This window comes from Canis lupus, chromosome 37 (assembly GCF_003254725.2).
Source record: "Canis lupus dingo isolate Sandy chromosome 37, ASM325472v2, whole genome shotgun sequence".
Lineage (NCBI taxonomy): Eukaryota > Metazoa > Chordata > Mammalia > Carnivora > Canidae > Canis > Canis lupus.
In genome coordinates this window covers 12533789-12551252 of record NC_064279.1, presented here as the reverse complement: position 1 = coordinate 12551252, position 17464 = coordinate 12533789, and the positions used below count along the sequence as shown (strand labels likewise).

Sequence of the window (17464 nt, the reverse complement as noted above, 5' to 3'; positions counted from 1 at the left end):
AGAATTAAAAAATACCTATATCCCCAAAATATAGTCATTACTAAGATCTTTCATTAGCTACAGGAAAAGGGTGTTTAGTAACAATGAACTCAATAGCATGAACACACTTCCCCTATCAACAAGCAGCGACAATTTCTTCTATTTCTGATAATAAAATCAACAAAAAATACTTTTACTTCCTAGTGAAGCTTCACTATTATGATGTTGGCACTGCACTTAACCATAATACATTAAGAAAATACTGAAGGAGACACAAATGGCTTACTACACAAGTACACACATTATCTACAAGACAGAACTCATCAAAATTGACAAAGAAGCCTTTGCTATCTCAAAGGTAAGAATTTCACAATTACATGTAAGGTCTCACCTCCACAAATACTATTTATCACTAGTCTCTATTTTCAAAGGATATACAGCTAAATCCTTAAGTCTGTTCCTACTTATGCATTACTAGAATCATGTTGAATCTGAGTTGTCTCTAAGAAAATCGAAAAGCAGTGGGAACCTATTTGGGACAGATGTCAAGAAATTTAGAAGAAAAGGAAAAATAGGGTCCCTGGGTGGCTCAGCAGTTTGGCACCTGCCTTTGGCCCAGGGCGTGATCCTGGAGTCCTGGGATCCAGTCCCCCATCGGGCTCCTTGCATGGAGCCTGCTTCTCTCTCTGCCTGTGTCTGCCTCTGTCTCTCTCATGAATATATATATAAAATCTTAAAAAAAAAGAAAATGAAAAAATACACACTATTTAAAAGCATGGAAATGCAAAGCACCCTTGTATCCCCAACACTACCTATAAACAGTGTGAAATATGAAGTACTGGTACCAAAAAAAAATTTAAACAAAATGAAAAGAATGAGGTGTAGAGAATAAAGAGAATAGATGATGACTAGGAACTATCCTTCAGAACTCAACCTTCAGAGACTAGATAATATAGAAAGTAAAGAATCTGTCAAGGACAAATGAGGTAAAACACCAAAGAAAGCAATATTATAGAAACCAAGAGAAGATACTTTCAAGAAGGAAGACATGGTCAATGCTACTGAGAAGTCAAGAAAAGATGAAGCCAGAAAAGCATCCAGTGAATGGCTGTGGCAATATGGGATCATTTGATGAATATGAAAAAAAGGCATTTCTGTTTAATAGTACTATAGAAACCAGATTAACATGAATGTTAGGATTAAAGGAAGCACAGGTAGATAAACCTTCAAAAATGTCTGTTCATATAGGGAATCAAAAAAATGAGAGCACAGCTAGAAGAGAATATAGGGTTAGAAAAAAGTCTAAGATGGGAGATGATCTGAGTAGCTCAGTCAGTTAAGCATCTTCCTTCAACTCAGGTCAGGATCCTGGAGTCCTGGGATTGAGCCCCACATCTGGCTTAATAAATAAAAATCTAAAAACAAAACAAAAAAAGATGGGAGATGATAGAGCATGTTTGCATGCTGAGATAAATGTTCCAGTGAGACAGGAACATTTGAAGAAGAGAGTTAAAGCAAAGGAACATGTATTTCTCATGTATTTACATAAGAAACAGTTCAAATGGAGCAACTGGTCTTTGACAGAAAGAAGATAGTTCTTTTAACAAAAAAAGACAAAAAAGGAGAAAGTCGCTGCAGGTATAAGGTTTGTTAAGGTGGAAACATGAAGAAGATTTAGTAAGTGGTTTTAATCTCTGTAGTATGAGGCAGTGTAATCAAATAAAAATAAAGAAGACAGGTTTGGGAAATAAGGAAAGACAGATAGGACATGACAGAAATAGAGAGCGAAGAAGACGGAAAATTAAAACATCATGCATGCCATAAACGCAGCACAGAACTTGGCACAATGGAAGAGCTCAAAAGAAATGACAGCCCCTTTTATGTTATCTGATCTTTTTTTTTTTTCTTTTCAAAGATTTTATGTATTTATTCATGAGACAGAGAGAGAGAGAGAGAGGCAGAGACACAGGCGGAGGGAGAAGCAGGCTCCATGCAGGGAGCCCAACGCGGGACTTGATCCCAGGACTCCAGGATCAGGCCCTGGGCCAAAGGCAGGTGCTAAGCCGCTGAGCCACCCAGGCATCGCCATGTTATCTGAGCTTTAGATGGAGAAATTCTGCTAAATATAAAGAAAGCAATGGTCAAAAAGACAACCATGATCTCCATAAGTGTTATATCACAAAATGTTTTAATTTATAAAATGACATTTTAAAATGGAAATAAAAATCTATACCCAAGAGAGTGAAAGACATAAATATAAAAACAAATTTGAGACAGAAAAGTTAAAACTTCAACTCTGTAAAAAAGTTACGCTGTGAAACCCTGGGGAAAAAAAAGTTACGTTGAAAAAATATGCCACAAACTGAGAAAAAAATTTTACAAGACACATCTGATAAAAGACTGCCATCTGAAATGTGTAAGGAACTCTTAAAACTCAAGAATATAGGAACACCTGACTGGCTGTTGGTAGAGCACGTGACTCTGGATGTCAGGGTCATGAGTTCAAGCCCCAGCTGGGTGTAGAGCCTTCTTAAAGACCAAAAAAAAAAAAAAAAAAAACCTCAAGAATAAGTAAACAATCAAATTTCTTTTTTAAAAAAATAAAAGATCATAGGTGCCTGAGTGGCCCAGTTGCTTGAGTGTCCAACTCCTAGTTTTAGCTCAGGTCATGATCTCACAATCGTGGGACTGAGCCCCACACCAGGCTCGGTACTCAGTCCTGAGTCTGCTTGAGATTCTGTCTTTCCCTCTGCCCCTCTCTCCTCTCCCACACACAAATAAAATAAACAAAATCTTCAAAAAACCAAAATATCTAAACAGATACTTCACCAGTGAAGATAAACAGATGGCAACTAAGCATATGAAAAGGTTCAAGTCTGTCACAAGGGAATTGCAAAGTAAAACAATGAGATAACACTACACACCTATTAGAATGGCTAAAATACCAAATACTAACACCACCAAATGCTAAAGAGAATGTGGAACAAGAATTTTCTTTTACTAGCACTTGCTAGAACTCATACAGCAGTTCAGCAGTGTGGCAGGATACAAAACCAATGCCCAGAAATCAGTGGCATTTCTATACACTAACAATGAGACGGAAGAAAGAGAAATTAAGAAATCAATCCCATTTACAATTGCACTCAAAAGCGTAAGATACCTAGGAATAAACCTAACCAAATAGGTAAAGGATCTATACCCTAAAAACTACAGAATACTTCTGAAAGAAATTGAGGAAGACACAAAGAAATGGAAAAATATTCCATGCTCATGGATTGATGAATTAATATTGTGAAAATATCAATGCTACCCAGGGCAATTTACACATTCAACGCAATCCCTATCAAAACACCATGGACTTTCTTCAGAGAGTTGGAACAAATCATCTTAAGATTTACGTGGAATCAGAAAAGACCCCAAATAGCCAGGAGAACACTGAAAAAGAAAACCAGAGCCGGGGGCATCACAATGCTGATTTCAAGTTGTACTACAAAGCTGTGATCAAGACAGTGTGGTACTGGCACAAAAACAGACACATAGATCAATGGAACAGAACAGAGAACCTAGAAATGGGTCCTCAACTCTATGGTGAACTAATATTCGACAAAGGAGGAAAGACTATCCACTGGAAAAAAAGACAGTCTCTTCAATAAATGGTGCTGGGAAAATTGGACAGCCACATGCAGAAGAATGAAACTAAACCATTCTCTTACACCATACACAAAGATAAACTCAAAATGAATAAAGATCTAAATGTGAGACAGGAATCCATCAAAATCCTAGAGGAGAACATAGGCAACACCCTTTTTGAACTTGGCCACAGCAACTTTTTGCAAGATACATCTATGAAGGCAAGGGAAACAAAAGCAAAAATGAACTACTGGGACTTAATCAAGATAGAAAGCTTCTGCACAGTAAAAGAAACAGTCAACACAACTCAAAGACAACCTACAGAATGGGAGAAGATATTTGCAAATGACATATCAGATAAAGGGCTAGTATCCAAGATCTATAAAGAACTTATTGGGCAGCCCGGGTGGCTCAGTGGTTTAGCGCCGCCTTCACCCCAGGGCCTGATCTTGGAGACCCAGGATTGAGTGATCCTGGAGACCTGGGATGGAGTCCCATGTCGGGCTTCCTGCATGGAGCTTGCTTCTCCCTCTGCCTGCGTCTCTACTCTGCCTCTCTCTCTCTGTCTCACTTATGAATAAAATCTGAAAGAAAAGAAAAGAGAAGAGAAGAGAAGAGAAGAGAAGAGAAGAGAAGAGAAGAGAAGAGAAGAGAAGAGAAGAGAAGAAAAGAAAAGAAAAGAACTTACTAAACTCAACAGCAAAGAAACAAACAATCCAATCATGAAATGGGCAAAAGACATGAACAGAAATTTCACCAAAGAAGACATAGACATGGCCAACAAGCACATGAGAAAATGCCCGGCATCACTTGCCATGAAGGAAAAACAAATCAAAACCACAATGAGATACCACCTCACACCAATGAGAATGGGGAAAATTAACAAGGCAGGAAACCACAAATGTTGGAGAGGATGTGGAGAAAGGGGAATCCTCTTGCACTGTTGGTGGGAATGTGAAATGGTGCAGCCACTCTGGAAAACTGTGTGGAGATTCCTCAGAGTTAAAAATAGAGCTACCCTACCACCCAGCAATTGCACTACTGGGGATTTACCCCAAAGATACAGATGCAGTGAAAAACCAAGACACCTGCACCCCGATGTTTATAGCAGCAATGTCCACAATAGCCAAACTGTGGAAGGAGCCTCGTGTTGGGCAGCCAGGGTAGCTTAGCAATTCAGTGCTGCCTTCAGCCAGAGGCATGATCCTGGAGAGCCGGGATCGAGTTCCATATCCTGCATGGAGCCTACTTCTCTGCCTGTGTTTCTGCCTCTCTCTCTCTCCCTGTGTCTCTCATGAATAAATAAATAATAATAAATAAATAAATAAATAATAAATAATAAATAAAATCTTTAAAAAAAAAAGGAGCCTCGGTGTCCACTGAAAGATGAATGGATAAAGAAGATGTGGTCTACACATACAATGGAATATTCCTCAGCCATTAGAAATGACAAATACCCACCATTTGCTTCAATGTGGATGGAACTGGAGGATATTATGCTAAGTGAAGTAAGTCCATCGGAGAAGGACAAACATTATATGGTTTCATTCATTCGGGGGAATATAAAAAATAGTGAAAGGGATGAAAGGGGAAAGGAGAGAAAATGAGTGGGAAATATTAGAGAAGGTGACAGACTCCTAACTCTGGGAAATGAACAAGGGGTAATGGAAGGGGAAGTGGGAGGGGGGATGGGGTGACTGGGTGATGGGCACTGAGCGGGGCACTTGACGGGATGAGCACTGGGTGTTATACTATATGTTGGCAAATCGAACTCCAATAAAAAAAAAAGAATTTTCTTTTACTGCTGGTGAAATGGAAAGTAGTTCGGCAGTTTCTTACAAAACTAAATATACTTTTACTACATGATACAGAAATTATGCTCCTTGGTAAATGCGCTGAAAATTTAGGTTTATACAAAAACCTCACAAGGATATTTTGGCAACTAATTATAATTGCCAAAACTTGGAAGCAACAAAAATGTGCTTCAATAGGTGAATGCATAAACAAATTGTGGTACATCATACAAGGGAATATTATTCTGCAATACAAAGAAATGAGCTATGAAACCTTACAAAGACAGAGGAAGTTTTAAGTGTATACTGCTCAGTGAAAGAAACCAAAGTGAAAAGACTACATACTATATTATTCTAGCTATATGACATTCTAGAAAAAGTAAAACTATGGAGACAGTAAAAAGATCAGCGATTGCTAGGGGTTTGTGGGGAAGGAAGGAGGGTTGAATAGGTGGAACACAGGGAAATTTCAGGGCAGTGAAATTATACTTTATGATATTGTAATTTGTCAAAACCCAGAGAATATGTAACACCAAACCTGAACCCTAATGGACTTTAGTTAAGAACAATTATAGACACTGGCTCATCAGTTATAACAAACGTACCACACTAACACAAGACATTAATTAGGGGCAACTGGGAGGAGGTGGGGTTAGGGGTATATGTAACTGTACACTTCCATTTTTCAGTAAACCTAAAACTGGTCTAAAAACAAAGCCTACTTAAAACAAAAAACAAACAAAAAAACCGTAAAACCAATAGAGGTAAAGACAGAAAACCATTTGGAAAAACACAAAAGTAGAGCAAAGGATAGATCAGAATATTCATGAAATAAATTAAAATAAGGAATAAACAAGAAAAAAAAAGTTTAATCTCACTAGCACAGCACAGCTTCATGCTTAAAGCCTGAAATCAAACATATTTGGGCTCCACCATTTACTAGCTATGTCACCATAAGCAAGATTTTAAACTTCCAAGCATCCGTCTCTCAAAGTATAGTCTGACTAGTATCAACGGTATCATACAGAACCCACTTGTTTGAAATTCAGAACGCTGGATCAAATCTTAGAATTACTGATTTAGAATCTGTTTTAACAAGATGCCTAGGTGATTCGTATGCATATTAAAGTTTGAGAAGTCTACTAAGTCTCAATTTTCTCACTTCTATACTGAAGATTAGTATTTATCTCAGAAGACTTAATATTAAATAAAGTGAAACACATACTTAGCAACCACCAAAAACTTGATAATGTTTGCTATTACTCTATCATAACTGAAGCAAAGTAAATTAAAAGATACACATTTTTGCAGCTTTAAGCTAACAAAAAATTTCAAAAACAACAATCAAGCCTGGTGAAGACAGGTGAAGAAAGATAACCATCCACACAACTGGTTAAAATGTTTTACAGATACAATCTTTCTAGAAAGTAATTTGGCAAGATATGCCAAATGTCTTTAAAATGTTCATACTCTTACACCCACTTCTGGGAAACTATGTTAAAGAGAAATGTAGATAAAAACTGTTCACAGATGTTCTCTGCACAGTTATTTATAATTAGAAAATGTAATAAAATGAAATTAACTAAATCTTTCCTCCAACTCATGCTATGTTGGGGGTCTCCTTTTCCTGTTCCTAGATTATGCCACCAGATTTTGTAGCTTTTCTAGTAATTTTCAGGTACTAAAATAGTTTCATTTTCAAACATTAAAAAGATCATTTCAATCTAAATCGGAAATTCAATTTTCATTTTAATTCCTCCACTCAGGCCTAAGCTGAAAATTACATAAGCCAGAATTAGAGCAATGTGTGTTCTTTCATTATTCTTCTACCTTGCTCTTCTGCTTCTTCACTCTTCTTCCCCCCTTCATGCTGCTGCTTCCAGTTCATTTCTCCAGAATCAGAAGCAGCATAGTAGAAGAAAGCAAAAGAGAAATGAAAAGTGCAAGGATTTACGTGACCATTTCAAAGCAATCTGATGTCAATGCTCTATCCTAACACCAAATTCTGACCCTCTTTATAGGTTCCTCTGAGATCCTCAACATGGGTGATTCATTCCAGTTATAAGACATAAGACACAATTTAATATGGGTGAAAGGATGGGGAATACTTATGTCAATATCTTATTTAAATTTAAATTCCTGGCATACCTGGGTGACTCAGTGGTTGAGCATCTGCCTTCAACTCAGGTGGTCCGCCTTTGGCTCAGGTCGTGATCTGGAGGTCCTGGGATGAAGTCCTTCATCAGGCTCCCCACGGGGAGCCTGCTTCTCCCTCTGTCTGTGTGTCTCTACCCCTCTATCTATGTCTCTCATGAATATATCAATAAAATCTTTTAAAAATATAAATAAATAAAAAATAAATTTAAATTCTTGTTTTTTCCATGCAGCAGCCTTTTTTTTTTTTTAATGATTTATTTATTTCAGAAAGAGGGAGAGAGAAAGCAAACGGGAAGAGGAGCAGATGAAGAGAATCTTCAAGCCGACTCCCTGCTGAGCTGGAAGCTCAACATGGGGCTCAATCTCAAAACCCATGAGATCATGACCTGAGCCAAAACCAAGAGTCAGACACTCAACCAACTAAGCTAAGCCACCCAGGAGGCCCCCAGCAGCCATTTTGTAAGTAGCAATAAAGGATGGTCTAGTTGAAATTTAGGTTCATTCCTCATCTGTTTTTAATATCACACAATACAACAGGCTCTGCCTTCCTGTATTCTTTAGAGTTTCATTATACTTTTTCTTAATATTTTAGCCTCTGTCTTCTATACTGCCTCCCACCAAAATAAATTCAGTACAGCAAAGCAGTATTACAGAGAACATTGTTTCTTGCTCAGCATTCATTACCGTTCTTCTGAAAACAGAATTCTGCCTTCATGTGGAGAATTCGGTCCCTGTGGGTTGACTCCCACCCTTCCTTATCTACCTGTGCTACAGGTATGGATTCATGATACAAGCCTACCAAAAGTCCACCAATTCTCTGGACACTGATTCAGAGAAGGGCATTGATCCACGCCACTCAGTTTTCTTAGTAACTTTTCTAATAGATTTATTGGAAAATATTTTTCAGTGAAGATTGCTGGTATGGCCAAAGACACACGTTTTGATCTCCCTTCAAAAGAGTATGCTTTAGATACCAAAGCTGACTGACAGCCACCAGCTGCTTCATGAGATATGGTGCTAATCCTAAGGTTACACTTCTAAGAAATGTATTACTTCTAAATAATAAAGCATAAGTCATTCTTGAAAACAGTTACTTTGATTTTGGTCCTCCCTTGTTTCATAAATGATAAGAACCGAAAGAGACTAACAAGGGTCCTTTCTAATCTTTGTGTTGGGTCAACAGCCTCAACTCAGAAGTTTCCTGATCTTAGAAAGTCATACCCTTAAATATTGGTCCAACCTAATTGCCAAGCAAATTTCCTTTTCTGCACGCTGGGCTTCTCACTCATCTGTTGCTTCCTACCTAGCCCATATCCTGAGCCACAATTTTATTGATCTCTAGCAAACTTGAGTTTCTCTGAACCAGATCATTCCTGGTATCTTTAAATGCTCCTTCATGCCCCTCTTGCTGAACTGCTTCTTTGGCCTAGTCATAGCTATCTATGCTTACTATCTCTGTCCCCTACTGTCTAGGTGTTCAAATAATCCTCTCCACCCAAAATTTCACCTTCCTTCTTACCAGTCAAAATCTTTGTTATTCACGACCTTTCATGGCAATACAAATAATTTTTATTTTTTTTATTTATCTATGTATTAGAGAGAGAGAGAGAGAACGCACACATAAGCACATGTATGTGCTCGGGGGTAGAGTGGGGAGAGAAAGGTCAGAGAGTGAATCTTAAGCAGGCTCCATGCCCAACATGGAGCCCAACATAACCCTGAGATCATGACCCCAGGAGAAATCAGCATGGAGCCCAACATAACCCTGAGATCATGACCCCAGGAGAAATCAAGGGACAAATGTCCAACCAAATAAACCACTCAGATGCCCCAATACAAATCATTTTTAAAACATTTAAATATTATCTCCAAAGTATAATTCTATCCTTAGTCAAAGCATCCATCTAGGGAAAGTTGAATACGATTTTCAGCACACAGGTGTCAATTTTTAAAAAAAACTTTCCATGTATTCTTTCTCACTGGATCCTCTACTCCTTCTTCAAAACAAAAAGCCAAGAAAGAAGGAATCATGGGATCCAGAAAATAGGATCTACATCAAGAGGCAAAAAGGTAAACCCAAGTTCAATGGCAAAGGAAATTTTAGAGACGAAAACTATGCAGAACTAAAACAATAACCACACAATCTAGACTGGAGAAAATAGCACAGGGTTCGAAGAAATAGGTCTCCTGAGAGTAGAAATGAAACTGATAATTGAGAGAGAATTCTTCATGGGTCTTCTGCATTTCTGTACATCATGTGAGCAAAAGCACTTTGTTCTGGACTATCTTTTCAAGGATAATTATATAGAAAACAGCTTTAAAGGATAGACTGTTTCCCTATGGCACAAAGGGCAGGCATGCTTACTGACCAATATAAAAGATTCAGGCTCCCTCCCAATAGTGCAACCCACTGCATATGTAGATATCATCTGGCCCTTCATATTACACTGAGAACTGGGATTTGGGGATGCAAGAAAATGCTGATACTCTGGCTTATGTTATTCCTGTAAGTAATCAAGTCCTTTGTCTTTGACCCTACAGTCTCAAATCTTCTGCCACACCCATAAAACTGGGACCATCTAACCTGAAAGTATGAGTTAAATTTCAGACTCTTCACAGTCTTGGCAACTGATAGATTACTGATGTTTTAATATTTTAAGATTTATAAGTCCAGGGGAAAGTTTAGAGATGAATTAGAGATAGATGTATACGTGATGAATAAGCCAAAAAATAAGACAATTATTAGTGCCAAAGAAAACATCTGCTTAAAAAGTATAATTATAGTCCACTGTGGGCTTCAGCTGTGAATATTTACATAGATATAATGGACAAACTGAATAAACCCAAAATTGCTAAAAGTCATGTTGATAGGATAAAAAATGTAAAAAAAACAAAGTCTCCATTTCTCATAGTAGAAATGTCCAACACACTAAAAATAACAACATGAGCATGGACATATAAACATCAAAGGAAACAAATAGGAAACTGCCTCTGGACAGAGGAAAATCAAAGGCAAAGAGGTACTCTGGTTTTTTTAATTCTTTATTGTACATCCAATAGATATGCAATGCTGGAGATAATCAAATTGTGCTATCAATACAGTAGTAAGTACTATGATTATGGAGCATTTAAAAGCTAGTAGAAAATTTTCATTTAAATTTAATTAACATAAAGTAACCATATGAAATCAATATGTAAAAGTCAATTGTATCTTTATACAATAAACAATCCAAAAAGGAAATTAAAACATCAACTTCATTTATAACACCATAAAAAAATACTTAGAAACAACTTTTAAAATAGAAGTGTAAGACACTGAAACCATAAATCATTAAAACAAAGATTACCTAATTAAATGGAAAGACATCCCATGTTCATGGACAAAAGGCTTAATATCATTAAGATGGCTCCTCAAGTTTATCTACAAATTTTACACAATCCCTATCAAAATCCCAGCAGCCTTTCCAGCAGAAATTAATAAATGATCCTAAAACTCCCATACAAATCCAAGAGACAGCATAACCAAAATTATCTGGTTTTTTTTTTTTCTTTTTAAAGATTTATTTACCTATTTTAGACAGAGAATGAGCATAGGGCTGAGGGGTAGAGGGAGAGAGAGAAAGTCCAGAAAGACTCCATGCTGAGTGTGGAGCCCAACCATGGGCTTGATCTCCCAATCCTGAGATCACAATCTGAGCCAAATTCAAAAGTCAGCCTTAAACTGACTGTGCCACCCAGGTGCCCCCAAAATTATCTTGAAAAAGAACAAAATTCTTTTCAAAGACACATACATCAGAATTTCAAAACTACAAAAGTACAGTAATCAACACTGTAGTAAAGGCATGAGGAGAGACACAGATCAAGGTTATAGAACTCAGAGCCCAGAAATAAAACCAAACATTTATGGGTAATTAATTTTCAACAAGACAATTTAATGAGGAAAGTTTTTACAACAAATAATGCTGATATCCACATGCAAAGGAATAAATGTCATAGACTACTACCTCACAACATATGTAAAAATTATCTCAAAAGGGATCAAAGACCTAAATGTCAAAGTTAAAACTGTAAAAAACTCCTAGGAGGAAATAAAGGAATAAATCTTTGTGACCCTGACTTAGGCTTTGGTTTCTTAAATATAACTAAAGCTCACAAAAAAGGAAAAACTAGATATGTTAGCCTTCATTAAAATTAAAAACTTGCATGTCAAAGAATACCCTCAAGAAAATGAAAGGAGGGCAGCCTGGGTGGCTCAGTGGTTTAGCACCCTCTTTGGCACAGGGCGTGATCCTGGAGACCCAGGATCAAGTCCCACATCAGGCTTCCTGCATGGAGCCTGCTTCTCCCTCTGTGTCTCTGCCTCTCTCTCTCTGTGTCTCTCATGAATAAATAAATAAAATCTTAAAAAAAAAAAAAAAAGGAAAACGCACAGAATGAGAAACAATATTTGCAAATCATGTACTGAAAAGGGACTTGTATCCAAAATTTTTGAAAAAATTTTGCAATTAAAAAACTAAAAGAAAAAAAATAAAATAAAATAAAAAAATAAAAAACTAAAAGACAGCATGAGCAGTAGCCGCTGCTGGGGAAACATGGTGGAGCAAGAGCAAAGAAAAAAGATCCCTTTGGTTCCAGAAAATCTCCTGAAAAAGAGGAAGGCTTATCAGGCCCTTAAAGCAACTCAAGCAAAGCAGACACTTTTGGACTAGAAGGAGCAGAAGAAAGGAAAAAAGCTCAAGTTTAAGTGACTGGAGTGATTCCTACATGATTCCTGGTGGCAGCAGCGTGACAGGGTGTGCCTCAGAGGCCTGGAAGTGAAACCTCATGGCTTAGAAGTGCCAGATAAACATTCTTTGGCCTTCATTATACACATCCAAAGGATTAATGAGGTGAGTTCACTGGTGCAGAGGACCATTGCAAGGCTGAGCCTGAAGATCTTCAGTGGTGTCTTTTTCAGAGTAACCCCCCAGACCATGAAGACGCTGCGGATAGTGGAACCTTATGTGACCTGGGGATTTCCAAATCTGAAGTTTGTCCGGGAACTCATCTTGAAACGTGGACAAGCCAAGGTCAAGAATAAAACCCCATCCCTTTGACAGACAACACAGTGATTGAGGAGCATCTGGGGAAGTATGGTGTTATTTGCTTGGAAGACCTCATTCATGAAATTGCCTTTCCGGGTTAGAATTTCCAGGCCATCTCTGCGTTCTTTTGTCTTTTCCACCTCTCAATAGCCCGAAATGCTACCAAGAACAGTGTGGGCTTCCTCAAGGAGGTGGGCTTACCTGGCTATCAAGGTGAATGCATCAATCAGCTCATTCGGCAGCTGAATTAAACCCAGAATATCTGAAAGCACAGTGCATTGGTGGCATGTGTTTTGTCTTCTGGAATTGTTACCAATATCTTCAAAGAAGATTATTTTCTGCTATATCTTCAGAAACTAAAGGGAGGGTCAAGGAAAAGATGATGATGCTCCTGGCAGGCACTTCAGACCACAGCAGTTCCAAGGAAAAGTTCCAGTGTGTTTTCCACATTGCCTGCCACTGCCACCTCTCAAATCAGCAAAGGACTCATGCCATGGAAGGAGTCCTGCTGCGTCACATCTTCTGTCCTGAGGTTTAATGGTGAACGAATACCCAAATGTGAATGGAAGACGGCAGTGGACCAAGCTCAGGGACATACTTGAACCTGGGGGTTCTGGGGCCTTGTTTTGGACAGACCTTGAAATACAATTACAAAGAAGAGCACACACACACACACACAAAAATAACCCTAAAAGACAAATAATCCAATTTTTAATGTGCAAAAGGTTTGAACAGACATCTCTCCAAAGAAGATACACCAATGATCAACAAGCACATGTAAAGATAAACAACATCATTAGTTGTTAGGGAAATGAACACCAAAACTCAAAAAGTTACAAAAAACTACCACTTCATGCCCATTAAGATAGCTATACTCAAAAAGACAGTCAATAGCAGACGTCAGTGAGGATGTGGAGACACTGGAGCCTTCATACAATAGGATACAAACTACCTTGGGAACAGTCTGGAAGTTCCACAAATGGTTAAACATAGAGTTATATCATCTAGCAATTCCATTCTCATTTCAAGAGAAATAAAAACATATGCCCACAGGAAAACTTACATATGAATATGTATAATGTTATATGTTCTGTATGTGTGGTAGCATTATTCATAATAGCCAAAATGTGTAAACAACCCCAAAATTAATCGATAAATGGATAAATCAAATATAGTATTTCCATTCAGTCATTAAAAAGGAATGAGGCACTGGTACATAATACAACATGAATGAACCTTGAAAACATCCTAAGTGGAAAAAAAAACAAAAAGCTACATGTTGCATGATTCCATTTATATGAGATGTTCAGAAAAACCACCAAAAGTGTATTAGTGGTTGCTTAGACCCGAATGAATAGCTACGGGAATAAGAAGTGACAGCTAAAGAGTACAAGGTTTCTTTTTGTAAAATTAACATTATGGCTGCACAGATCTGTAAAGATCGCTAAGAGTCCCTGAATTTTACATGTTACATGAGTAATTGCGTGGTATATGAATTATATCTCTATAAAGCTGTTACTTAAAAAGAAAAGACAAAATGATGTACTGATATACTACAACATGGTAAACCTTAAAAAATTATGTTAAATGGAAGAATCTAGACACAAAAGATAACATATTGTAAGATTCCATTTAAATGAAATACCTAGAATAAGCAAACCCATGGAGACAGAAAGATTTGAGGTTTCCAGGTGACATGGAGGATGGGGGGATGGGAAAGTAACTAACAAAGGGTTTCATTTTGGAGTGATGAAAATGTTCTAAGAATCAGACAGTGGTAATGGTTGCACAATCTTGTGAATATTGTAAAACCCACCAAAGTGTAATTAAGTGGGTGAATTTTATGGTTTGTAAAGCAGATCACAATTCAAAAACATTAGATAAAAAAAAAAATTAGATAGCAAATAAATGACAAGTGACTACTTTATTGGACAGCAGAGCCACAGAGTTGCCTAAATTCACAGCAGGCCTTCTTAGAGAAAGAAATGGATTTTGTTTTAAACCATGTGGGAAGTATGGGTTGGGACGGGAGGGGAAGCAAATTATGAATAGCAAAGAAGTGCTAAACCTTTTTTTTTTTTTTTTTTTTAAGATTTTGAGAGAGAGACAGAGCTACAAGAGCATTAGCGAGATAAAGCATGAGCAGGGAGGAGAAGGAGAACTAGGCTCCCTGCTCAACAGGGGGCTCAATCATTTGGGGCTCAATCCCAGGACCCCCAGATCATGACCTGAGCAGAAGGCAGATGTTTAACAAAGTGAGCCACTCAGGTGCCCCATGAGAAGTGCTAACCGTCTGGAATGTAATTGCTTAAAACTCTTTTTTTTTTTTTTAGGGGGAGACAGAGAATCTCAAGCAGACTAACAGCTGAGTGCAGAAGAGCCCAAGGCCAGGCTCAACCTCACACCCTGAGATCATGATCTAAAATAAAATCCAGGGCAGCCCCGGTGGCGCAGCGGTTTAGTGCCGCCTGCAGCCTGGGGCGTGATCCTGGTAGACCCGGGATCAAGTCCCACATCAGGCTCCCTGCATGGGGCCTGCTTCTTCCTCTAAGTTTCTGCCTCTCTCTCTCACTCTGTGTCTTTCATGAATAAATAAAAAAATAAAAAAATAAAAATAAAATAAAATAAAATCCAGTGAGGTGCTTAACTGACTGAGCCACTCAGGCATCCCTTACTCAAAACTTTTGAATATAAACTCAGATGAAAGTCCAAAAGTTGTGGTCCAGGAATAGATGACTTTAAAAGAATGTCCAAATTCTATGGACATAAGCCTCAAGATTTATAAAAAAGAAGAAAATGAACTACAACAGCATTTCCAAGATTATACTATACTATAGTATTTAATAGCTGTTGGGCATGCAAAAATAGTTTTGAGGATTAATACATTTTGTGAAATACTACATTTAGGTAAGTCAAACGAGTTTACTACATGACACCCCAGAACACTTAAAATTATACTGTACCTTGCAGGTTCAGAAGGAGGCACATTTTGCAGTATCCACTTTACAACACAGCTATTTTTACACATTATGTAATGCTAGTTTGAGAAATACTAGACTATATGACTACAATGATTCTATCAATTTCAAAGCTGTATGATTCTTAAAAACTTCTGGCTTCAATTTTTGTTTTTTATTTAACTTGGTTTGTCATAAAAGTAAATTAGTAATTCTTTTTTTTTTTTGTAAATTAGTAATTCATTAAAAAATAGTTATCTAGTCCTAAAGTTATAGAGAAATAAACCATGTCAATTAGAATATGTAAAAAAGATCATATCATTTCCTGATTTTGATGGTTATTTTGTGATTGGATTAAAAATGTTTTTAGGAAAAACACACTCAAATGTTTAGCAGTGATGGGACATCAGGTCAGCAACTTCTTTCCAAGTGGTTCAGAAAACAAAAAGTTCTTTAATCTCAGCTTTAAAAAAAAAATATTTTAAAGAGAGAGAGCACATGGTGGGGAAGGACCAAAAGTGAGACAATCTCAGCAGACTCCCTGCTGAGCAGAGTCTGACCTGAGGCTTGATCTCACCACCCAGAGATCACAACCTGAGCTGAAATCAAGAGTGGGACACTCAAACAACTGAGCCACCCAGGTGCCCCTAATTTTAACTTTTAAATTAAAACTAAAAGAACAAAATAAAAAAATTAAAAAATTAAAAATTAAAAATTAAAAAATAAAAAATAAAACTAAAAGAAATTCCTTACTTTACTTGGATGGAATAATATTAAATTATTGTTGAGCTAAAAAAAAAATTTGAGGACAAGTTTCCAGTAACTTGTTTCACCATCATTAAATTTTGTTTCACCACCATTAAATTTTGACTCATAAATCTACTAACATACGACTTTTAATTATCCTGTCAACACATAACTTATAATTAAGCATGTAAAAAACTCTTCCATAGTCACTTCAGCCAATAAAAGGCATGTATCTAAATTATACATATTTTTTTTTACCACTACTTCTTAAGCTAATTATCTCCTTCGGACCAATTAAAATAATGATTGAGTTTTAAAGGACTTTTCATGTTTAATGTGGAGACTATTACTCATCAGAAGTGAATAAACATAAAAGTACTAGGCTGAACCTTAATGACATTATTTTTACTTAGGATGGAATTACTAAGCCTTTTCTCTTTCAAATCATTCCTCCTTCATGTTAATATATAATTACCTGGTTAATACCAAATTCTAAGAATCTAAAAAACATCCAAGTTGCAGAATTCTTGAAACATTATAGAACGATAACTCCTATATATGAATGTTCCTGTCACAAGTATCGGGCCTTAAGCAAACTGCCAAACCAAAAATTCATTACCAACATAAAATAACTAAAGCAACTACAACACCCAGTTTGAAACCAAAGAGTGGTAATAGTTCAATGTTATATAATACTGTTTTGTTCAGAATAAACCTAAATATTTCAAAAGTAGAATTTCAATCATTATGTAATTTCTATTCTCAGCTCTAACACAGGGACTACTGTCTTATGTTTATTCTCTCCAGAAAGGCTAGAACATGGTGGAAATCTATAAATGTCTGTTGGATTAAACTGTCTTCACCTTTCCACTCATGCCACTTAGGAATGCTATAGATATGTACTGGATTCTATTTCCATTATGGGATTTCCATTCAACTCACCTTGACGGTTTGGCCACAAAAGAAATTAACCTTTTTTTTTTTTTTTTTTAACCTTTTACATGATGACTCATTACTTTCTGTGAGAGAGGCAAAGCCCCTAAACAAACAATAAAAGTACCTAACACATACCTTAAGGCAATCACTATGTCTTAATTATGTTAAAGAGCAAACCTCC

At 37.0% G+C, this 17464-nt stretch overlaps 1 protein-coding gene, 1 long non-coding RNA gene and 1 pseudogene across 50 annotated transcripts in view; 2 read left to right on the top strand and 1 right to left on the bottom strand.

The window, feature by feature from the left end:
- Positions 1-8033, top strand: part of LOC112656779 (uncharacterized) — a 37196-nt gene extending 29163 nt beyond the window's left edge. Inside the window, exon 3 of the long non-coding RNA XR_007408924.1 lies at positions 7827-8033. This is a non-coding gene — a long non-coding RNA (uncharacterized LOC112656779). The remainder of the gene's footprint in view (positions 1-7826) is intronic.
- The window catches only part of ABI2 (abl interactor 2), a 119076-nt gene that overhangs the window by 74562 nt on the left and 27050 nt on the right, over positions 1-17464 (bottom strand). The window contains exon 1 of one of the 49 annotated variants that reach the window (XM_049106678.1): positions 7233-7254. The exons of the other annotated variants lie outside the window; for them this stretch is intronic. The gene's annotated coding sequence lies outside the window, so the exon portion shown is untranslated. Of the gene's footprint in view, positions 1-7232; positions 7255-17464 lie in introns of those variants that run through there. 49 annotated transcript variants of the gene reach the window in all.
- On the top strand, positions 11633-13027 carry LOC118353456 (60S ribosomal protein L7-like 1; annotated as a pseudogene).